The 24,486-nt window shown below is 37.4% G+C and overlaps 9 non-coding genes across 9 annotated transcripts; 2 read left to right on the plus strand and 7 right to left on the minus strand.

Annotated features, from left to right (window-relative positions):
* Window positions 1–1,129: 1,129 nt before the first annotated feature.
* TRNAK-CUU (transfer RNA lysine (anticodon CUU)) lies at window positions 1,130–1,202 on the minus strand. Its single transcript has one exon. It is a non-coding gene; the product is annotated as a tRNA-Lys (tRNA).
* Window positions 1,203–6,049: 4,847 nt separating this feature from the next.
* Window positions 6,050–6,122, minus strand: TRNAT-UGU (transfer RNA threonine (anticodon UGU)). Its single transcript has one exon. It is a non-coding gene; the product is annotated as a tRNA-Thr (tRNA).
* Window positions 6,123–9,347: 3,225 nt separating this feature from the next.
* TRNAT-UGU (transfer RNA threonine (anticodon UGU)) lies at window positions 9,348–9,426 on the plus strand. The gene has a single exon. It is a non-coding gene; the product is annotated as a tRNA-Thr (tRNA).
* Window positions 9,427–9,776: 350 nt separating this feature from the next.
* Window positions 9,777–9,849, plus strand: TRNAK-CUU (transfer RNA lysine (anticodon CUU)). Its single transcript has one exon. It is a non-coding gene; the product is annotated as a tRNA-Lys (tRNA).
* A 4,059-nt stretch (window positions 9,850–13,908) lies between these two features.
* TRNAK-CUU (transfer RNA lysine (anticodon CUU)) lies at window positions 13,909–13,981 on the minus strand. Its single transcript has one exon. It is a non-coding gene; the product is annotated as a tRNA-Lys (tRNA).
* A 3,080-nt stretch (window positions 13,982–17,061) lies between these two features.
* Window positions 17,062–17,143, minus strand: TRNAS-GCU (transfer RNA serine (anticodon GCU)). The gene has a single exon. It is a non-coding gene; the product is annotated as a tRNA-Ser (tRNA).
* A 2,569-nt stretch (window positions 17,144–19,712) lies between these two features.
* TRNAK-CUU (transfer RNA lysine (anticodon CUU)) lies at window positions 19,713–19,785 on the minus strand. The gene has a single exon. It is a non-coding gene; the product is annotated as a tRNA-Lys (tRNA).
* A 1,900-nt stretch (window positions 19,786–21,685) lies between these two features.
* TRNAT-UGU (transfer RNA threonine (anticodon UGU)) lies at window positions 21,686–21,758 on the minus strand. The gene has a single exon. It is a non-coding gene; the product is annotated as a tRNA-Thr (tRNA).
* A 2,632-nt stretch (window positions 21,759–24,390) lies between these two features.
* On the minus strand, window positions 24,391–24,472 carry TRNAS-GCU (transfer RNA serine (anticodon GCU)). The gene has a single exon. It is a non-coding gene; the product is annotated as a tRNA-Ser (tRNA).
* Window positions 24,473–24,486: the final 14 nt, after the last annotated feature.

Consider the following 24,486-nt stretch of genomic DNA (forward strand, 5'->3'; position numbering starts at 1 on the left):
ACAACAACAACAGCAACAGTACACCATTGGGTTGGCGCGGCTCTGTTTACATATATGTTTATCTCGCTATTTTTACACTCCGTGACAGTCATATAGGGTCAGAGAAGTTTATAAGGTAGAGACTCCAATAATTTGATCAATTTCGTGTTTATTCGAAAACGATGTAAGAGAAACTTTGTACCTTAACTTGATCTCAGACTACAGTCATAGCCTTAAAGATGGAAGAATGGAAAACATTTTACACCCAATGTAGGAGTCTAACCCACGACCCGAGGTTTAAGAGTCTCGTGCTCTTAAATACCGCCTTAACTATTCGGACTCTTCGATACATTTAGGAAAAAATAAAATTGCTTGTTGACATAAAACTTTGTCAATAATGTTGATATCTAACAGAAAGCGGTTTTATTTCTTCATTGACATCTGAATTTCAGATTTGTGTGGAAAGTAAACACATTATCGGTATTTACTTTGCAATTTAAATATACATTATCGGTATTTAAATTTTAAAAAAAATTTAAATAAGAAATAAAATAGAATTCTTAATTTTTGAAATAAAGTTTTAGAAAATATTTCCTGAAAGGAATGTTATTAACCGCGAGTAGTTTTTCATGTTCACGTTAGGCAATGATATCGAGACAGCGAACGCGAACAGAAACTAAATAAGAAGAATGATAGGGATAAAGAAAAAATACATATATTTTTAAAATTAATGTTAACTCAACTGAGAAAGCTATAGGGTCTCCTCATGTATTAATACGCCTTGCTACTCATAGCCGTGTTGTTCCACGTAGACGGTCACGAAAGAGAAATCACAACAGGCAATGATACCGAAACAGCGATCAGAAACAAAATAAGAATGATGGGGGAGGGGGGGGTACATATCCTCTGTTTCAACCTATGTTGACAAAACTGAGAAAGGTACAAGGTGTCGAAAGAGAGGTCGTGATGCATTGTATAATTCCTCTCTCTCTTTTTTTTTTTTTTTTGAAATACAGCTTACATTTAAAAAAATATATGAATAAGAGGATTACTTCAGTAATTTTCAAGAAATTATCTCAGACTCTACAATCAAGACGTTACTCAGACTACAATCACAACCTTAAAAATGGAGGAATCAAAAATATCTGACCGCCCAACGTGGGGCTCGAACCCACGACCCCGAGATTAAGAGTCTCGTGTTCTACCGACTGAGCTAGCCGGGCGCGTAAATGCGTTAATGGAAAAATAGAATTGCTTGTTGGTGGAAAAATTCGTTAAGGTCCAATAACGTTGATATCCAAGAGAAGGTGTTCTTTTTTTCCAGTGACATCTGAATTTTAGAAATTTCCGGAAAGTAAGCATGTTATCAGAATTTACAAGGTTTTCTTTATAAAATTTTTAAAATGGAGAAAGTTCAAGACTTTTAATATATTTTCTGAAAGGAGTATTATTAACTGCGAGTTCCTTTTCAGATTCACAACGGGCAATGATACCGAGACAGCGAACAGCGATCAGAAACAAAATAAGAAGAATGCTCGGGGGGGGGGGGGAGATACATATCCTCTATACTCTGTTTCAACCTACGTTGACAAAACTGAGAAAGGTATAAGGTATCGTTATTAATATGCCTTGCCATCCATAGCCATATTTTATCAGTGTTCTACTTTTAATTTTTTTTGCCAATACAGTATAACAAAAATATAATTTTTGATATCAATATATCAATATATTAATATACAGGGTGTCTATAAATGGTGGGAACACTTTCAATAATTTATTGCACATGGAGTAAGAGAGATACCATTTATTTATTTTTACCGTGTGAAAAAGAAAACATGAAAGTTTCCCATTTGTTACTCCCGAGGCGTGTAGTTCCATCCTTCACCGCCAGTTGGCGTTACCTGTCGTACCTCTACCACTGTAACTAGGCAACCCTACCTCGATGTGCTCCATCAATGGTTGATGCCTCAAGTTCAGGAAGATAGTGATGACTTTATTTACCAGCAAGACAGGGCCCCTCCCCACTTCCATAATGACGTTCGAGCCTTCCTTAACACCGAGCTACACAAGCGCTGGATCGGATGATGGAGAAAGGGACGAATGTTTCTTGAAATGGCCGCTGAGATCACCGGACTTAACTCCGTGTGATTTCTTCTTGTGGGGCTACATAAGGGATCATTTTATGTACTATGTCACGTCCAGGAACTAAAGCAAAGAACTGAAGAAGCTACCACCACAGTCACACAGGATATGCTGGACAGGGTATGTCATGGGTTCGATTACTTTGTGGACATTTGCCGTGTCACACGTGGTTCCCACATTGAATCGTTGTGATGTGATGTAAAAAAAACTTTTGACATTTTCTCTTTCACAGGATATGTATATGACACTGATATCTGTCCTAGTCTTTGTGCAATAAACTACTGAAAGTGTTCTCACCATTTATAAACACCCTGTACATTAAAAATATATCAATGTGAAGTTATCCCTTGTAATTTTTTTATCAGTACTAATTTTTAAAAAATGCGGGTGGCGTTGAGCGCAGTGCTGCATTCTCAATTTTATATAAGGATGGATATAAAATAAAATTAATAGGAAGAAAAGTTTCTAACTTTTATTGTGCCAGACCTTCCATAAATTTGCCTTACGTAAAAAAAATTAATAGATTAAAATTTACATAACTATTTTTTGTGCATCGGAGTTACATAAAACAGGTGTAAACTTTTTAAGTTAGGTTTTCTTTTTTTGAAACAGAATATAGATACCATTTTCTAACAGGGTAAAGTTCCACTGCGTTCAGTTACATAACTATTTGCAAGATGAGTAGCAGAAATCCCAGATTAATGTACTGTGTGGTACTGTACTCTGGTTAGTGGGAAATGAAAAAGACCTGAGGGTATTTGGCAGTCAGATGTGAAGTTCTCTGAGCAGTGCAGAGTAGTACATTATACTGTGAGCAGTACAATGGATGATTATTAGTATTAGTATTAGTATTAGTATTAGTAACGGCCGTATGGTGCAAGAAAGCCTATGGCTTATGCTGCACCAGCCAAAAAAAAAAAAAAAAAAAATCCGAACAAAACAATGATATAAACAAAAATTAAATAAATAAATAAATAATAATAATTAATAAATAAATAAAAATAATAAAATGAAATAAAAAATAAATAAAAAGGAAATTAATCCTATCATCCTATGCGCTTCCCTTACCCGAAAGTACTATCCAGATGACCTTTGAATTTCCCCAAACTGTCGGCCTCTACCACCCATGAAGGCAACTTATTCCAATAATTTATAACTCGCTGGCTAAAATAAAACTTCCTGCAGTCCAATCTAAACATTTCCCCCCGTAACTTGAATTTATGTCCCCTAGTTCTAGCATCATTTATAATCTTGAAAATTTCGTCCTCATTCATTTTACTGATGCCTCTCAGAGCCTTAAACACCTCAATCAAATCTCCTCTAAGGTGTCTAGTTTCCAAACTCTGCAACCCACATATTCGAAGTCTTTCTTCATAAGGACGCCCTTTTGCCGATCTCACCAGGCGAGTTACCCTTCTTTGCACCCTTTCAAGAAGCTCGATGTCTTTCTTTAGGTGCGGTCTCCATACTTGAACACAGTATTCCAAGTGTGGTCTAACATAAGCCTTATATAATGGGATTATCACGTCCCTATCTCTACTTGCAAAAGTTCGATAGATCATCGATAGGACACCATGGGCCTTCCTTGCAACGTGTTTACAATGCTCAGAGAATTTCATGTCTGACCGTATCGTAACACCCAAGTCCCTTTCCTCCAGTACTGGGTTTAGTTGAACTCCACCAAGTGAATAAGTTATTTTGGGATTACTGTTTCCCAGGTGTAATACCTTACACTTTGTTGGATTAAAGCACAGCTGCCATTTTTCTGACCATTCCTGAAGTCTATCTAGGTCTCTCTGAAGAAGCTCAGCTTGACAGTGATCATTAACTACTCTACCAATTTTAACATCATCTGCAAATTTAGACATCACGCCCTCTATCCCTTCATCAATGTCGTTTATGAAAATTAAAAACAACAGTGGTCCTAATACTGATCCTTGGGGAACCCCACTTCTTACATCAACCCAATCTGAGGAATAGCCATTTATCACAACCCTCTGCCTCCTGCCCTGAAGCCATCCTTCTATCCATCTAAGGATTTTCCCAGTGATTCCAACCTGTTCTAGCTTATAAAGCAACCGCTCATGTGGGACTGAGTCAAAAGCTTTGCTGAAATCTAAATAAACAATGTCGAAATTATTCCCTAAATCCAGCTCGTGAGTGACCCTTTCGAAATAGTGAACCAGATTTGTTAAACATGATTTTCCCTTTACAAAACCATGCTGAGTATCCCTGAGAATTTCAATTCGATCCAAATGATCCTGAATTCCACCCTTGATCATTGCCTCCATGATTTTCCCTACTACTGAAGTCAGACTGACAGGTCGATAATTTCCCACTTCACTTTTAGAGCCACCCTTATGTATGGGAGATACATTTGCACTTTTCCAATCCAAGGGAATCTCCCCAGAGTCTAGTGATGCTCGCATAACCAGCCTCAGTGGTTCAATGCACTCGCTTGCCGCCTCTCTCAAGATTATAGGGTATATTCCATCAACTCCAGGAGCCTTACTGGTCTGTAGGCTTGAAAGTTTTTTCATTAAATAATCTTGCGAAATTTCAATATCATTAATTACATATTTTTTAACTTCGCTCCCACAATTTCCCATTGCCACAAAAGGCTTTTCATTTGTAAATATCGATGCAAAATAACTGTTGAGTTCATCTGCAACGGCAGCTGGTGTATTTATTACTATCCCCTTTCCCTTACGTAAAGGTCCGATCTGGTTTGTCCTGCTCTTCTTGGCATTTATATATGTGAAGAATTCTTTATCCCCCCTCTTTGCTCTGTTTGCTAGTGATTTCTCATAAACTGCCTTTGCCTGTCGAACCTTTTCTGTGGCTCTATTACACATCACCTTGTAGCTGTTATAGGCTTCAGTACTTTTTATTGCTCTGTAACTTTTCCATGCCACCTTTTTCTGCTCAAGTAATGTGGCAACTTCACTATTCATCCAACTTGGAACCCTTCTCGTGGAGTATTTTTTTAATGGTATATACGCATTCAAGGCATCGGTGATTAATGTTTTAAAAGCGTACCACAGTTCAATTGTATTCATTCTCTGCGCGATATCTACCCAGTTAATAGAGGCCATGTAGTACCTTAAGGCATCATAATTATCCCAATGTACAAAGCCGGAGGCCTCATTTTAGGAAGGATGTAGATCTGCCGGGAAGGGTACAGAGAAGAGCAACGAGATTGGTGAAGGGAACAAAAGGGTAGGCTTATCAAGAAAGGCTTCAATTCTGCAAATTGCACCGTCTGGAGACTTGGCACCTGTGAGGTGATCTGATTGAAGTGTTAAGGCTTTGAATGGATTGAGCAAACCCATTGCTGATGGCATTTTTCCTCTTGAGCAGTCTACACACACGTGAGGAGGCTTAATTCAAATTGATGGTTGCAGAAATAGTTGTGAAGAAGTTTTCTTCAACCAACGGATGGTTCATTGTTGAAACAAACTTCTGTCTGTTGTTATGGAAGTCGGTAGTTTGAATTAATTAGCGGAATAACCAGACAAACTATTGGAGCGATGGATAGGAGGTATGGGAATGACGGGGGTTTTTTTTGTGTTTTTTTTTTAATAATGCCGTATAAGCTTGCTGTCTTCCATCATTTGCCGCTACTACTATTAATACTAAGTTTTTGAATGACCAGTGTTTTTACAGCTGAATTAGGAGACGTTTCCTTATGGTGGTATTATCTAATACTTTGTGTAGTCCTCACAATTCAAAATCTTCATGAATCGAAAGGCTTACCATTCATCAACTGTAGGACTCTTAGCTCTTTGAAATGAAGAAAAGATCAAAATTCTTACTGTATTTCTCGAAACTGAAATTATTCAACCGCGAGCTGCTTTTCACATTCACAACGAGCTATGATAATGAGACAAGGAATAATAAAAGAATAATTGGGGAAAAATAAAAAAGAAGCCCCTAGTGAGAATTGAACTCACGACCCCTGGTTTACAAGACCAGTGCTCTAACCACTGAGCTATAGAGGCACTTACGTTATTTTATTTCCTGATTTCCCCTCAAAAGATATGAGTCAGTTAATCCTTCATTCGGCTTTGATATTTAAATAAGATTATTTCTGTTTTTGGTATGATTTCTGAGTCTGATATTTTGGTATAATTTCAGAGCCTAATAGCGATGGCATACCTAGAGTCAACAAAACAGAATAAATAGCAATAAAAAGTAAATAGAAAAAAACAGGTTGAACAATTGTAATTTTGTTGAAGTTTTAACTTTGATTTTAAAGCACGCCATGCGCATGATGTCATTGGACTCATCGCTTATAAACGATGCGAGGATGTATTGTTTGTATCCTTACATTCTTTCATTTAAAAGTATCGCCCACTGAATCTTTCATTTAAGAATCATTTAACGACAGTTTTTGTTGTTAATTGTTCGTCGCTAGTAGAGGAATGAAAAAATGCCGCCCCTCGAATGGGAAAGGTTCGTCACCCTGTATGTAGGAATGTAAATTGAAATAGTGAACAGGTGAACCTTTTTTTTTCTAACAAAATTTCTGACATAAGTAAGATCATGTGGAAAAAAGTGCGGACAGCACATCTGATACAATCTGCGAGTTCAGCCTAAACCAATGGCCGCGGGACAACCGATTAATCCCCCTCTGGAATCCATTTCTTTCGTTTGTATTTTTCTTTCAAATATATACTGAATGGCCATTATATTAGGTACGCACCGAAAGATAGGGAATCGTCCACTACATCAGAGACGGTGTCAAATGTCCGTACCAGACTATACGTATAAAGTTGGGTAATGAGGGCGCGTGCGTGTGCGCGCGCACAATTCAGCCAGCGAATCTGCCAACAGCGCGATCTGACTGATATTGAGCGTGGTATGAATAATCAGCGCCAGACTAGACGATGCAATTAACCTGAACGCTACGGCTGTACTCTCAGGATGTTCTCGAAAATACTATGTATTTTACGAGAATTGTGTCAAAAATGGTCCAACAGTTATAAAGCATCCACCAACAGCAGTTGTGTAGCTGGAGACAACTTGTAAATAGGAGAGAGCAGTGAAAGGAAGAAATAATCGTCCAATATAACAGACGGCTACAATTGGTCAACAGCGGTGTGCGAATGAGTATACAGTATATCCTTTCTCACACCGCTGGGATGGGTATAGCAGCCGATGATCTCAGTAGATTTCGCTCTTATGAGCTAAACACTCAAAGCGGAACGTTACCTTTGTTATAGAATCTAGTGATTTTACTGCTGGGGGATTTTCATCCCTCAAACAGTGAGAGCTGCTGATGGTTTCTCCTTCTGCAAACCACCAAACTGCTGTGGCACCTATCGCTACTAGCTGTTGGGTGAATTCGTATCTTTGGCGCGCCAAAGATACGAGATCTAGGTATACTAGGTCCACCCAACAGCCACTGGAGGATTGGCCATTCTGGCGCAACTTCATCCCCCATACTATCTTTAATATTGATGTACTGTAATTGCTTATACGTATAATTCATAATGATTAGAATCAAATATGAATTAATAAAATCGGTATTTGTAAAAAGTTCGAGAAGTGGCTTGAAAAGCTTTCGAATCAGTCCATGAAATCAGACAAAAATTGTAGAATTTATCAGATAAGAGATTTTTAACGATTAACAACCGTATAGCAGGTTTAATTGATCATCAGAAACCACTACATCAGTGGTTAATGATGCACTGGAATTATAAACCACTGATTGAGAATTCGATTCTCACTGGAGACTTTTTTTTTTTATACTCAGTTTTCTGTTTGGTGTTCGCACTATCGACATACTGCATGTTGTGAACCTGAATTCCAACTGTAAAACAAATCGTATATTGCTGCTTTTCGCAAAGCAAATTTTAAGGAATAATTTTTATCATTTTAATTGTTTAGACCTGTTCTAGTACAATCCATTATTAAGGAATCAGATTTATGGGAAAAAGTATAGCGTTCTATAATACCACTGATTTTTAATGAGAAGTATAAAAATATATATATATACAGACGAAAAGGGGATTCAAACCCATGCGGGAACCCCTATGTCCGTGTCCATAACCAGTCAGTCACCTTGCCGTCCTTCTTTCTTTCCTTTCTCCGAGGTTGGCAGAAATAAGCCTAAAAAGAACACCTATCATAATCTTTTGTAAGTTTCCAAAGATGCTGCAAAAGAATTCATTATGGCACCCTTTACTACGCTTCCACTTTTTTCATTGATTATGCGTTTTCTTTTTTTTCTTTTTTTTTTTAAGTTATCTCTGGGGTACCCACATTTTTGACTGCATTGTACAGTAGTTTTGATTGCATTGTACTGAAGAGAGAGACAGTGTGGAAGGTTTTAAGAAACTTGGGGACGGAGGAACATCTTGCGGAGAGAATTGAGAATGTGTACACCAACAGAGTGAGCAAAGTAAGAACAGTGATGGGGTTGACGAGAGTTTTGAAATAACGTCAGATTTGAGGCAAGAAGGCGTCCTGTCACCACTGCTATTTATAGCTATCATGAATGATGTGCAATGTAGAGTGGCGTAACAACTTGGACAAGACCAGATGAAAGTCATGCTCTTCGCAAATGACCTCTGCATATGGGGAAGAGAGCAGGGAACAAGTGCAACGGCAAGTTGATATGTTGGCTAATATGGCCAATGAATTTGGACTGGTTTTCAATCAGCAGAAGAGTGAAGTAATGGTTTTAAAGAGGAGTGGCGAGCCTGAAAGATATTACAAAGAGATGAAGAAATAAGTATAAGGATACAAGCGGGCGGGAATTTCTATAAGCAGACAAGAGATCTGATCAGGAACAGGAACATACCACTGAAGTGTAAGAAGGCTATATATCACGCCTATTACGTGCCATTTCTGACGTATGCATCTGAAACTTGGACTATGAGGGAAAAGGATGAAAGCAGAATGCAGGGGGCAGAAATGAGATTTGTGAGGAGCATAGCCGGAAACACAAGACACGACAAAATCAGGAATGATGCGATTAGGCTGAGAATTCAGGTTGAAAAACTCCAGAATAGGATGGAGAGGTTAAATTTCAACGAAATTACACTTGTTCAACAGGTTTTTTTATTTATTATTATTTTAAAACTATTTATTCTGTTTTGTTGTCAGTCTCAGAAGTCTAAACAGAAATATTTTTAAATGAATATGGAAGAGAAGGATGAAGGGTTAACTGTCTGATATCTTTTGAGGGCAAATCAGATAGAAAGAACAAGAACGTCAGCGCCTCTATAGCTCAGTGGTTAGAGCACTGGTCTTGTAAACCAGGGGTCGTGAGTTCAATTCTCACTCTCACTAGGGGCTGTGATTTTTTTTTTTCTTTTATTTATTGATTTTTTTTTTTTTCCCATTATTCCTCTGTTTGCTGTTCGTTATCTCAATATCACTGCACGTTATGAATCTGAAAAGCAACTCGCAGTTAATCATTTTCATTTTCACGATAAATATAAAAATTTTGAACTTTTCTCGATTTCAAAAAATCAAAGAAATACTTTGGAAAGTACCGACCAGTGTTTACTTTCCACACAAACCTGAAATTTAAATACCTGTAAAGAAATAGAACACTCTTCCTCTTGGACATCAACATTATTGGATTATAAATTTATTGGACTAAATTTTCTGACAACAGAGTACTTCTGAAAATATCTCGCAGCGCCCGGCTAGCTCAGTCGGTAGAGCACGAGACTCTTAATCTCGGGGTCGTGGGTTCGAGCCCCACGTTGGGCGGTAGAAAAGTATTTATTATTTTTTTTTTTTCCTTTCACTGGAGAGGCAGGACAGTAGTCTTGAAAAGGAAAATTGTAATTAGCATTACACAATCTTCCCAGTGGAATTTTATTCTGTTAGAAAATTTTAGCTATATTCTGTTTCACAGAAGAAACCTAACTTAACAAGTTTACACGTGTTTTATGTAACTTCGACACACGTTCTGGGACAATAAACATTAGAAATGTTTTTCCTATTAATTGTATTTTATATCCGTCCTTACGTAAAAGTGAGGTCACTACCGTGATTGATGTCTTTCTCATTTAATTGGGCGAGAATGCAGCACTGCGTTCAAAACCACCCGTCATTTTTTTTTTATTTAGCACACCTTTTCAGTATTCATAAAAAATTACAAGTGAAAACTCCGCATTAATATATTTTTAATATATATATTAATACATATAAATTTATATCAAAAATTATATTTTTGTTATATTGGCAAAAAAATTGCAAAACACTCATAAAATATGGCTATAGATGGCAAGGTATATTAATAATGACACCTGAGGACAACCTTTCTTAATTGTGTCAGCAAAGGTTGAAACAGAGTATACAGGATATGTCTCGCCCCCCCCCCCCAGCGATCATTCTTCTTATTTTGTTTCTGATCGCTGTTTGCTTTCTCAGTATCTGAAAAGGAACTCGCAGTTAATAATACTCCTTCAGAAAATATATTAGAAGTCTGAAACTTTCTTCATTTTAAAAAATTTATAAAGAAAACCTTGGAAAGGAATTACCGATAATTAGCATTAGCATTATTAGAAGCATATAATGCAAGAAAGCAAGCTTATATAGCATCAGTCAAAAAAAAAATCCTGCCCATTTTACCAATCCATTCACTCCAAATGTTTGTCTAGTTCTGCCTTGAACTTATTTAAGTTGTGACCTCCACTACAACAAATGGAAGTTTGTTCCAATAATCAACCACCCGCTAGCTAAAGGCAAATTTCCGCACATCTCTTCTACAGCTGTTTTTCCTCAATTTGAATTTATATCTCCTCGGATGAGTAATCTGAGCAAGAGGAAGAATCCCATCAGCATTGAGCTTGCTAAAACCATTCAAGACCTTATATAACTCAATTAAATCACCTCGCAGGTGTGCCTAGTCTCCAGTCACTGCAATCTGCAGAACTTAAGCCTTTCTTGGTATCAGCAACCCTTTGTTCCACTCACCAATTTCGTTGTCTTTCTCTGTACTTGTTCCAGCAACTCTACATCCTTCCTAATATGAGGCCTCCAGACCTGTATGCGGTATTCAAGGTGTGTCCCCTTGTATAAGGCAATGGTCAGGCCATTGCCTTATACAAGGGGACAATCACCTCCTTATGCCCGTTAGAAACATTCCTGTATATCATTGACAAGACACCATGCGCTACACTTGCAGCCTGTCTGCAAGTATAGCGCATGGTGTTCACTGCACAGAAAACTTCATATCTGACTGCACAATTACCCCCAGGTCCTTTTTATTCTCCACTACCCTGAGTGTAGTACCACCGAGTTGGTACGTAACTCTGGGGTTGCTACTACCCATATGCAGTACTTTACACATGTCAATATTAAACTTCTCAGCCCATATGCTCAACTTTTCCAGATCCTGTTGCAGTAGTGTACTATCATTACTGTTATTAACAACACTGCCAACCTTCGTAACGTCTACAAACTTAGACATTAACCCTGATAAATACAGAAAACAACAATGGGCCCAACACCGAACCCACGCGGACTCCACTAATAACATTACTCTACGAAGAGAAGTGCCCATTGATTACCACTCTCTGTCTACTCCAAATCCATCGTAGCAGCTTGCCGTTAATGCCGTTCCGCTCCAATTTGTACAGTAGCCTTCCATGTACAACCGTATCAAAAGCTTTCCTAAAATCCAAGTATATGATATCAAAATTATTTTTTGCATCTAGCTGCTTTGTGACCACATCACAGTATTCAATCAGATTTGTCTGACAGGACTTCCCCTTAAAAAACCCATGCTGTGTCCGAATTATAACTGCAGTCTTGTCTAGATGATTCTGCAATGCTGCTTTAACCAGTGACTCCGTTATTTTCTCTGGAATATAAGATTAACTAACAGGTCTGTAATTACTTGTGTCACCCTTTGATCCCTCCCCCTTTGGGAATTGGGGACACATTTGCACATCTCAAGTGCATGGGGTCCTCCCCTGAATCCAGGGATTCTCTATAATTATGGCTAATGGTTTGCTTACTTCCTTCAGTATAACTGGATAGATCCCATCCACCCTAGGTGCCTTTCTTATGTCCAATTTCAACAATTTCTCCTCCACTTTGCTTTCAGTTATTACAAAGTCACTTAGTTCCCTGCCAGAGGTTGCTAAGCTTCTAGCCTCCACTTCCCTACAGACTTCCTCATGTGTGATGCAAAATGTGTGAATGTAGATGCAAAATACTCATTCAATTTGTCAGCTACCTCAGCAGGTTGATAATCTGAAATTCAAATGTCAGTGAAAAAATAGAAGAGCTCTTTCTCTTAGATTTTGGACCTTAACGTTATTGGACCTTAACGAAGCTTTTGGCCAACAAGCAATTCTAGTTTTCCTTTAACGCATTCACGGGTCTAGCTTGCTCATTCGGTAGAGCACAAGACTCTTACCCTTGGGGTGGTGGGTTCGACCCCCACGTTGGGCGTTAAACTTTTCCATTCCTCCAATTTTAAGGTTGTGCTTGTAGTCTGAGATCAAGTTAAGGTTCAAAGTTGACTTTTCTTCTCCACACTTCCGTGAATATCATTGTGCTGCCCATACAGTTCAATTATAAAGTGCTTTTTCTCTTTGGAAAGGTGTCAACAAAACGACATTTCGTCCGTGGTTTATGAATGTACTCTATAAGTTTTTTGACACTTCTGGCTCGTGCGATCTTGATCTGACTGAATCGGTAATTCCTCTCTTCTCTTAGATACATGGTGTAAGAGTGGTTAATGAACCACTCTTACACCATGAGTTTATTAATTATACTACTCTTACACCATGGTTAAAATTATGGTTATTATTTAGATCCAATATAGTTTAGGGAAGGACGCTACGTGGTTGTTTACAACCCCTATAAATGTCCCTTATACCTTTCCGAAATTTCTCGCCGTCTCCTCACTATTCTGTGGTACACCACCATACCAAATTTTGTCCCGCTTCATCGTAAGATGCACGAGCTACACCACGTTTTCTACGTGCTCTGTTAATTTTGCCGAGCAGTGTATTTACTAACGCGCCTGAAATGTACTGCACCGCATACATTAATTAAGTTATTTTTATTATGATAACAAAGGTTACTTGTATAAAATACTATTCTAGTGAATGGGTTAAAGAGAATATGTTCACACGCAGTAATCATAATATAAATTAAGCCGAACACCACATTCGTGAAATGAAAATACAAGCGCACACAGAAGTACCAAATACACACGTCGAACAGAAATTTGTGGCCAAAAAACTTTGCAATTTATTTAAAGCGGAATCGCACAAAACTACTGTGCCGAAAGGTGGGAAATACTGAAATAAGAAATAAATTCACCACAATTGAAATATAAGCTAATTTTTTGACAGGCGGGGTAGAAAGAACCACCGTATGTTGCGGTCATCCTTTCGTGACATTACAACGAAAGAGTAGCGCTAAGAAAAAATGAGAAAAGAAAGAAATCAAGCTGGTAAATTTTCCTTTAGGTTACCAAGGTTACTGAACACGATGTATATTTTTAAAATACGGTTTATATTTAAACATTTTTAAAATTTATTTCCTAGTTTAGTTTGCACGCTGGTGTTTGCATAATGTCGTCTCATATCAATATTTGAACAAATTTCTGTTCTACGTGTATAATTGATTTATCTTCTTTACTTTATAAATACCCCGTGTCAGCCATATAGAGTCAGAAGAGTTTAAAAGGCAGAGACGCAAAGAATTTTATCACATTTCGCGCGTATTCGAACACGATAAATTTGTACCTTAACTCGGATTCGATCTCAACCTTAAAAAAATGGAGGAATGAAAAAATTCAACCGCCCAACGTGGGGCTCGAACCCACGACCCCGAGATTAAGAGTCTCGTGCTCTACCGACTGAGCTAGCCGGGCGCGTGAATTGCTTTATGGGAAAAATCAAATTGTTTGTCATCCAATAACGTTGGTATCTAAGATTTTTTTCGCTGTTATCTGAACTTCATATTTCTGCGAAAAATAAACACATTATCGGTATTTACTTTGCAATGTCTTCTTTATAAAATTTTTAAAATAAAGGAAAGTTCAAGAATTCTAATTTTGTGAAGGGGTATTATTAAGTGCGAGATCATTTTCAGATTTACAACAGGCAATGATACTGAGACAGCGAATAGCAATCATAAACAAAATAAGAAGAATGATGGGGGAGGGGATTCAAATCCTCTATGCCAGGGGCACCCAAACTGTGTGCGGCGGCGCCCTGGGTCGCCGGGGATACTTTAAATTTTCGAGGGAAAGACAGTGATACGTGACTTCTGTCGGACACCGCGCGAACTACTAGCTCGATGTAGCTCACAGTTTCAACATTATCGCAGTTTCAATTTTATTAAGTTGTTTGGACCTATCGTTGTTAATATGCCGTGCCGTCCACTGCCATATTTTATCAGTGTTTTGCTTTTAATTTATTTGCCGATATAACAAAAATATAATTTTTGATATAAATTCAAGGCAATACGTATTAATTTTTAATACTTAATATATATTAAACTTTATATATATTACTTTAATATATATTACTTTAATATATATTAAAAATATCTCATTGTGAAGTTTTCACTTGTAATTTTTATCAGTACTAAATAAAAAAAAAATCACGAGTGGTTTTGAACGCAGTGCTGCTTTCTCTCTCCAGAAAGACATCAATCACGGATGGTGACCTCAATTTCACGTAAGGACGGATATAAAATACAATTAATACGAAAAACATTTCTAACGTTTATTGTTCCAGACCTTCCATAAGTTAGCCTCACATAAAGAATTAATTAATTCAAATTTACATAACGGTTAAGTGCTATTAATATCATTAACCTATTTTTATGCGTCACGGTTACCTGAAACAGGTATAAACTGGTTAAGTTTTCTTCTGTGAAACAGAAAATAGCTACAATTGTCTAACGGGATCAAGTCCCATTGCGTTCAGTTACACACAAGTTCGTATACAAAGACAGTAATGGTAGTAATTAAGGTATGCCACTACACCAAGATTACAAAAATTAGGCAGATGTGCTGAGAAATGGCAATTGAAGTTTAACATGGGTAGCATTAATCCCAGATTAACATACCAACTGTGTGGTACTGCTTTTGGAGGCTTGAAGTGGTGAAACCTGTGTTTAGTCATCAGAGCAAAGTTTCCGGCATCCCCTCCCTCCTTCCCCATCTCCTTCAACCCATTCACGGTACTAAGTACTGTAGGTCTTGATATCTTTCGTGTTTGGAGTCTTCATAAAAAAAAAAAAAATTAGGGTAGTGGAAAATGAAAAACACCTGGGGGTGAGCAGTACAGACAGAGACTGCTAGGAGAGCTCATGGGACGTTGTCGGTGATATACAGGAATTTTACTAGCAGTTGATTATCCAATTGTACAAGGCAATGGTTAGCCTGCATGTTGAGCACTACATAGAGACCCGGAGGCCTCATTTTAGAAAGGATCTATATCTGCTGGAACGGGTACAGAGAAGGGCAACGAGATTGGTGAAGGGAACACAAGGGTACTGTACTCATACTTAGTAAGAACTCAAACTACCCACTTCCACAATAGATGGAAGTTTGTTCCAACAATAAATCATCTCTCCTGCAACCATCCTTATCCAATTTGAATTTATGTTCTCTCATGTGTGTAGTTTGATCATGAGGAAGGATTCCATCATTGAGCGTGCTGAATCCATTCAAAGACTTAGACAGCTCAATTAGACAGTTTGAATAAATTCAAGGAAGAAATAGATAAACTGGAGTGGATGGACAGGCAACGTGAAATTATGTTGTTTTTTTTGCTGATGCTGTATTATAAGCTTGCTTTTTTACATCATTTGCCACTGATACTAATAATAATACTAAAATTTTGAATGGCTAATTTTCTTGCACCTGGATTGGGAAAGGCACCCCATCTCTCCACCACACTCTCGACTGATTCAATACGCATGTACGCTTTCTTTTGGTGGTATTGTTTAATACTTGGTGTAGTCCTCCCAGTTCAAGATTTCGTGTGTCGAGGGACTAACGTCGTGTTCTGTGATGACTTGTGACCGTCATCTTCACATTTTGCTGGTCAAAAAGCGAAATTCATAAACAATAAAGAAAACACCTTTTGTTCTTTACAATCACGAAAACGCAAGGTGAAATCATAACTATAATTACTTTGTTACGCCGTTAATTGTAATTGTAATTTTAATTATAATTATTATTTACAATTTCTAAAATACATCCTTCGATGTGTAGATGAAGATGTGCTGTTTTCCTCATCTTATTGATGGGCAGAGAAAAGCACCCGGCATTTGTTTACTTGCATCAACTGTCATCAAATTCAGATACGCGTGCACTTCTACGAAGTTTCATATTACAAAATAAACATTTGAAAAGCAACTCACGTTTACAGTTCGAGTTTCACTAACATATTATTATTATTATTATTATTATTGAATTATCTGTTTTCTGTTCGTTCTATCGACATCATTGCCTATTATGAGCCTGACTTTCAACTCTAAAAACAAATGACACATTGCTGTTGTTAATTAATTAATAGGGCAAAGCAATTAATAATGATAATGAGAAGAGGAAAGATGGTATGTATTCCTTGCAATTGGCAGTAACGAACTTATTGGTGCATACATCTTCACAATAGCGAGAGAATTAAATACAATTGCTTTCGTGAACTATTTAACGCAACACCTTAAAAAGTCCGAGACATCTCTCTCTCTATGTGAGATCCATATAATGACATCATTCAGATGTTAGAAAGTGGTTTACGCTATTTACTTGTTCGTCACCCTGACTAAAGAATAAGAAGCAGATGTCATGTTTCGACTTCGATGAAGAATTTTCTCCCCGTTTCAATTTAATGGCTTAGATCTATCTGGTGTAATCCTTATTAGGGAATCAGATTCTGGAAAAAATCATAGTTCAGTACCAATGCTTTTTAATGGGAAGCATAAAAACAAAAACGACGAGGATGGGATTCAAACCCATGCGGGTATAACCCAATGGATTAGCAATCCATCGCCTTAACCGCTCGGCCACCTCGTCTCCGATTCTTTCGTTTCTTTCTCCCTACGGAGATTGGTAGAAATCAGCCCAAACACAAAACCTATCATCTGAAACAGGTAACAGAAGAACTAATCAATAAATATCAGAACTTGCAATTTTGAAGGCACTCAACACGCTGCTACTTTTCTGCAATTATTTCCTATCATTACCACTACAAGCATTGGCAAATTACTGTTATCATTTACGGTAAAACTCCGTTATTAAACGAATAATGTTTTAACAAAACCGTCACTGTGATGAAAATATTTCTAGGTCTCAGCCAACTTCCCTTTAAGTCTCGTTTGAACAAAATAGTTTTGACGAAAAAGTAAATATATTCAATTATTTTTAAGTCCACTTATGCATAAAATTGTACTGGTTTTCAAAGAAAACAAAACTTTATTGGAAAATTATGAATGGAAAAGTGTAGTACATATCGTAAATAACGCGAAGGAACGAAGGAGAAGGAAAGAAAAAAAATAGACGTTTCAAAGGGTTCCCTTTGAAACGTCTATTTATTTTCTTGAAGGGAAAAAAAATGGATGTTTTGAAAGATGCGACAAAAGAATTCATTATGTTTAGGCAACAAATTCCATATTGTTGATTGATCGTGCTTTTCTTTCTTTTTTTTTACCCTGTAGTATTCACAGATTGAATTGCGCTAAAGTTGAGTTTTCTTAAAAAATATTGCTTAATGCTTGACTTTCGAACAAAGTTCCAATCATGGCCTGCATGTCTCACGACGTCAGAAAACTTAACATATTTAAACAGGAGACAGGTACTGCAATCAAAATACCATTCCTAATCCCACGTAGTAATTTGTTTTCTATCTTCCGTAGGACATTATTTTTTCGTTGTAGAATTTTAGTAGTTATTTCAGAATATATCAACATTTGACCTTGAAAGTAGGTGACTTCAATCCCACAGCTTTTCCACACCTGAATATTTGGTAACGATTTTTTATGAATACCGGAAATACAAAAGGTATCAAACCTTATAGTACTTAGTACCAGCTTGGGTTGAAGGAGATGGAGAGGGAGGGGATGCCGGAAACTTTGCTCTGTGACTAAACATGGGTTTCACCACTTCAAGCCTGCAATAAGCAAAGTGGTGGTATTGCACCGGTTGATGAGAACCATCTACCACCCTGCTCATATCTCTGAAAGATAACGAAAGTCTTCTGTCACATTTGTCTAGAACGTAATCAGGAAAAGACATATCTTCTGTCAGAGCAACAGCAACTAGAGTGCTAATCCCAACACCTACTTCACTGAGTGCAAAAAATATATTGTAACTATTTTCCTATTTATATTTTCACTATTAGTTATTTCTGAGGCGTTTGATCCCTGTATATTTTTGTACCAACCGACAGCCTGTTATTTGGAATTCGGGAAACACGCTAAATACTGCCTAATGAGCACTTCTTTTGAAATCCAAATGAATTTTGGCAAGGTTTAGCTCGTGAACAGCAAGTTCCGGACAAATTTCCATTAATTTGGTCTACATTTCAGCGTATGTATCTTTTCTTGACAACTGGTGAAAAGACAAGTGTGCGACTGGTGAAAAAAACAGTTGGGAATAAAGAAAAGGTGTCATCTGCAAAAACAACCGTTCCATTTATTAAAATCTCCATATTTTCTTTAGTGGTAAATATGGACACACTTTACTTACAACGCTTATAAGAAAACCTTTCTCCAGTGCGGCTAACAAACCGATTTTGTCTGTCATTATGGTCTCTGTATGGTCTCCAGTTTCACCATACAGAGTGGCGCTGTGATCGGTCTCGTGAGTACAGCACACGGATAGTTCAAAATGGTGGATGTTACAGATGTACGTATCAAGCAAAGAGTGATGGTTGAATTTCTGACAAAGGAAGAAGTGACGCCTATCGAAATCCATACGCGTCTTAAAAAATGTTTATGGTGACAATACTGTACATGTGATTACAGTTAGACGTTCGGTAAGACACTTTAAGAGTGGGGAAAGCGAGAGGGTAGGGGTATTCGTGAATCTCGCGGCAGTACCCGGAATTTATTGTTTTGCTACTGAATGTGTTCATATCTTACGATAATTACGAGTATTTTCTTTATCAGTAGTATCATTACATTTGAACATTCTGTTAGTGCACTGAAATACGTATTAAACTTTCGTAATGTTTTGCGTTCACTAAATTTATAATTTTATTTAAGAATGTGACATTTACCTCTTTCCGTTTCGAAGATGCCAATTTTAATTTCCATAACTACAGTTGGGAGATATTGCGTCAACCGGAAAACAACTCAACTTCGAACAGAGAAAGAAAATACTGCTTGTTTCGGTAACCCCCACAACCGTTGAAGATATTGTGATTTAGTTCTCAGCACGTGCTAGTCATTTTAATACTGATTGTTATTAAAAAGGGTGTGGTGACCAATCGTGCATCGTAATTCGAATTTCGTGCACCAAAAGATTTGAAGAGTGTGCTATGCAACAGCAGCCATTGAAAGGCAAGACTGTGTAATGCTAATTACAATCTTCCTTTTCACGACTACTGTCCTGCCTCACAAGTGAATGTTAAAAAACATTTTACCGCCCAACGTGGGGCTCGAACCCACGACCCCGAGATTAAGAGTCTCGTGCTCTACCGACTGAGCTAGCCGGGCGCTGGAGTGGACTTTCAGAACTCCCCTGTTGTCGGAAAACTTAATTATACTCCTATAATGTTGATGTCCAAGAGGAAGACTTCTATTTCTTTACAAGTATATAAATTCCAGGTTCGTGTGGAAAGTAAATACATTATTGGTGGGTACTCTCCAAGGTATTTCTTTTCGATCTCGTCCGAGGAGATACTTTCGATCTCTTCGCTCATTTCGTAAACCCCGACCAAAATCACCTACAATGTCAATACCTTTCCTTTGCCGATTTTAGCATTAAATCTCCCACGATGATATTTACTTCATTGTTTTTTAGTGTTACTTGTGATGTCTTTCAACAGAATTCTTCAATAACATCAACCACTCTTATCCGCTGCAGGTGCATAAATTTGTATCACATTAATATTAATTGGTTATCCTGCAGTTGTAACACAAGGATGCGATCCTAGTATGGAATAAAATTGGCTACTGATTTCTACAGTGAATCGTGGATCCAAAATGGTATGAGAATCATAATTCCCACACCATTTTGGTGGGTATTGTCTCCTGTCCCAGAATAGTATAAGACAGTACTGTCAGAATGGCAAATTCCTGAATTAGTCCATCTGGTCTCACTTAAATCGAGAATTTCTACTCCACGACGTTTTATTCCCATAGTTCCCCAGCTTCATATAAGGTTCCATGTTCCTATTTTTCCTAACGAAAGTTTTTGCCACCCGGGGATTCTTAGCACCCCTGTCTGTTTAAGACACGCCGAAGATTCGGGGCCATCTCTCTAGCCATGGCGATTGTTCTTGAGACGTATAGTGCAGTAGTTTCCCCTTGCTTTCTGCACTGCAGTACCTCCATCCGTTGGTTCGACTACACCTGAACTAATCCGAAAACGAGCCGAGTTGAAGTTCACTTCTCCGCCTACGTCCCGGTAGGTGATTACTGCTGCCCTCTACCAGATAATTTTATTTTGGAATTTTCTTCTCCCAGTAGGACTTATGGCGGTTCTAACTTGTCATGGTTGTAAGACTTGGGAACTTTTTAGGAGCGGATTAAGGTCGGTTGAGGCCCCGGGTGCAGAAGAAAATATTGGGCACCTTAAAAAAAGAGAGAGACAGGGAAAATAAAAATACATGTTAACCATTTTTTTAAATAAATAAAAAATATTATGTACTATTAATGTTTTATTTCCAATAAAATTTGAATATAATATATGTATAATATAATTAGTATTAGTAACGGCCGCATGGTGCAAGAAAGCCTATGGCTTATGCTGCACCAGCCAAAAAAAAAAAAAATAATAATAATAATAAAAATAAAAATAATAAAAATATAAAAAAATAAAAAATAAAAAATAAAAATAATAAAAATATAAAAAAATAAAAAATAAAAAATAAAAAATAAAAATAATAAAAATAATAAAATTAATAAATAATAATAATTAAAAAAATAATAATCACAAAGTTTTGAACTAATAGTTGAACATATTAGTTCAACTGTTAGTTCAACTAATATGTTCAACTAATTGGTTGGGGTTTTGCGTGGGCCCTTCAGAAGTCGGGGCCCAGGGCGCGCGCCCGGTGCGCCCGCCGTTAAATCCGCCTCTGGAACTTTTCATTCACGTCTTGATAGCGCCACCTTATTGGGTATTCGCAGCTAACTTCCAAATCTCCATATCCGAAGGCCATTCCACTATCCACCACCTGTGGATGCGCCCGGTGCCCTGAGCCCAGGCCTCAGGTGTGTTTCTTCTTCTGTAATTTTTTGAAATGAAGAAACGTTCACCCTTAATATTTATCGTATAACTGAAAATTATTAACTGTTAGTATCTTAAGTATTGAGACAACGAACAGCAATCAGAAGAATAATGGGGAAAAAAAAAACCCACAATAATAATTTACAAAAAGAAAAAATTTACAGCCCCCAGTGAGAATTGAACTCACGACCCCTGGTTTACAAGACCAGTGCTCTAACCACTGAGCTATGGAGGCATTGATGTGCTCCTTCTTTCTATCTGATTTCCCCTCAAAAGATATCAAACCCTTTATCCGTCTCTTCCATATTTACGGTTTTTAAAAATATTTCTGTTTTGGTATGACTTCTGAGACTGACAACAAAACAGAATAAATAGTTTTAAGATAATAATAATAATAATAATAATACAATGGTTGAACAAGTGTAATTTTGTCGAAGTTTAATTTTGATTACAAAACGTACCATGCGCATGATGTCATGTGACATAGCTTATAAACCATGCGAGGATGTGTTGTTTATATCCTTATATTCTTTGTCGTTTATTGTTCGTCGCTAGTAGATGAATAAAAAAATGCCCGCCCATCGAATGGGAAAGGGTCGTCTCCCTATATGCGGAAATGTTACTTGAAATAGTGAACACACAAGAAAACTAAATCAGAGCCGACATGTCCATACCAGACTATATAAAGTTGATAATGAAGGCGCGTGTGTGTGTTTTGGTTTCATTTTGTCTCTGTCCTCCCTCTCAGTACAAAAAAGAATTGCAATGTACGTAGGCACACCGATGGGGGCTAATGCCCCTCCCAAGAACGACTTTTTTTCTTATATTATATAATTCTACTCTCATGTGTTGATGCTTCTTTTTAAAGCGAAATTGATATCATTAACAGACGTCAACAGTCATGCGTTGTTTGCTTGTTTTATCTTTTTCGCAGGTGTCACCTCGAAATTACAAAACTTTAACACAACAACAACAACAACAACAAAAAACGATAAATGAGTTCCTGTTTCTTTAGTGTTATAAATGTTTGATAAAGGATTGCCACTGATGAGATCATAGGCGAGGTTTGGCGAAATGTAAGGTCTGCTATCCCTTTTAATGTTGTAACGAACTAGGTGGAATTGGGTATTCTTTACTCCAGCTTTGTTTCTAGGTTCTGTCCCATTTTGTGATTATGTTGTTGAGAAGTTGTTAAAAACATATGCTACAACTTCATAGCACAGAAGACTACTACGAACTGAGTGTGGTTCGAATTCCTTAGGTTTTTAAATCGTTTTTCAAATAATTTTTTTCTCAATAATAACGCATTTGCGCAGAAAAAGGCGAGAAAAACATTTGTTAAATAAAAATGTCTTGCACCCTACTTTCTTTTCATGGATTTTTTTTTATTATGGCTGGAGGCCATGAATTAAAAAAGAAATTAGGCCTCTCTGGATCTTTCAGCGTGCCTGCTCCTTAAATATGTATTGCCACTGCGTCTATGGACACAATGTGTGCCTTGAACATAAGTGGGCGCAATTTCTGCATTGAACATGAGTGGAGTGGGTTATACTATATGATAGACACATAGACACACATAGAAGAATTTATAAGATAGAGACTACAAGAATTTGGTCATATTTCGCGTGCATTCGAACACTATGTATGAGCAACTTGCACAACTCCATATACACGGAATGAGAGAGAGAGAGAGAGAGAGAGAGAGAGAGAGAGAGAGAGAGAGAGAGAGCAAAAATCTCCCAACGCAGGGCGGGGGTTGTGGGTTCGACCTCTACGTTGGGCGGCTAAAAGTCTCTTGCTGTACAGACTGAGCTAGTCGATGTTATTTTCCAAGCTTTTGTTTTTAAAATAAATACGGTTCAAGACTCTTATACGTTTTTGTTTTTAAAATAAAGAAAGTTCAAAACCCTTGAGAACAGCAATCAGAAACATGAGTAGAGTGATGGAACAAAAAATAAACACGGATGGCTTCCAGCGAGGATTGAATTCATGCCGCTTCATTTAGAATGACCAGTGTTCCTACCACTGAGCTATAGCGGTACTCATGCCTGAGTAGTTCCAGTTTTCCCTCATTGGCCTGTTAAACCTTGTCTGCCTTGTGCATAGAGAATTGTGTATGATTTGAGAGACTGATAGCAGTGGTGTAGCTGTTTTTCTGACTCTAGCTACACCACTGATAGCAGTGGTGTAGCTAGAGTCAGAAAAACAGATTGAATAGACTGAAAAAAAAAAAAAAAACGAAACAAAAAAGAAACTGGCTGAACAACTCTGATTTTGTCAAATTTTAATTTTGATTAAAAACCATTAAAAACCATACTGCATGACTTTATAGGAAGTAAAACTGCTTATAAATAATGCGAGGACGTATTGTTTTATATTTTTCAAATAAAATCACTCTTTCATTTAATTATAGTCAGGTGGTATTAGTGAAACCCTCTCACCTCTAAAACTGATAAAAAAAAAGGAGGTTTTTCCCCTTTCATTGAAGACACAAACAAAATAAAATAGTAATCATAATCGTAATAAAAAAGAACTTATTGGTGCATACGTCTTCACAATAGCGAGAGAATTAAATACAATCGCTTTCGTGAACTATTTAACGCAACACCTTAAAAAGTCCGAGACATCTCTCTATGTGAAATCCATATAATGACATCATTCAGATGATAGAAAGTGGCTTACTTGTTCGTCACCCTGACTAAAGAATAAGAAGCAGATGTCATGTTTCGACTTCAATGAAGAATTTTGTCCCCGTTTCAATTTAATGGCTTAGACCTATCTGGTATAATCCTTATTAGGGAATCAGATTCTGGAAAAAATCATAGTTCAGTACCAATGCTTTTTAATGGGAAGCATAAAAACAAAAACGACGAGGATGGGATTCGAACCCATGCGGGTATAACCCAATGGATTAGCAATCCATCGCCTTAACCACTCGGCCACCTCGTCTCCGATTCTTTCGT

Source organism: Mastigoproctus giganteus, chromosome 3 (genome assembly GCF_048544385.1).
Source record: "Mastigoproctus giganteus isolate SK-2022 chromosome 3, ASM4854438v1, whole genome shotgun sequence".
Classification (NCBI taxonomy): domain Eukaryota; kingdom Metazoa; phylum Arthropoda; class Arachnida; order Uropygi; family Thelyphonidae; genus Mastigoproctus; species Mastigoproctus giganteus.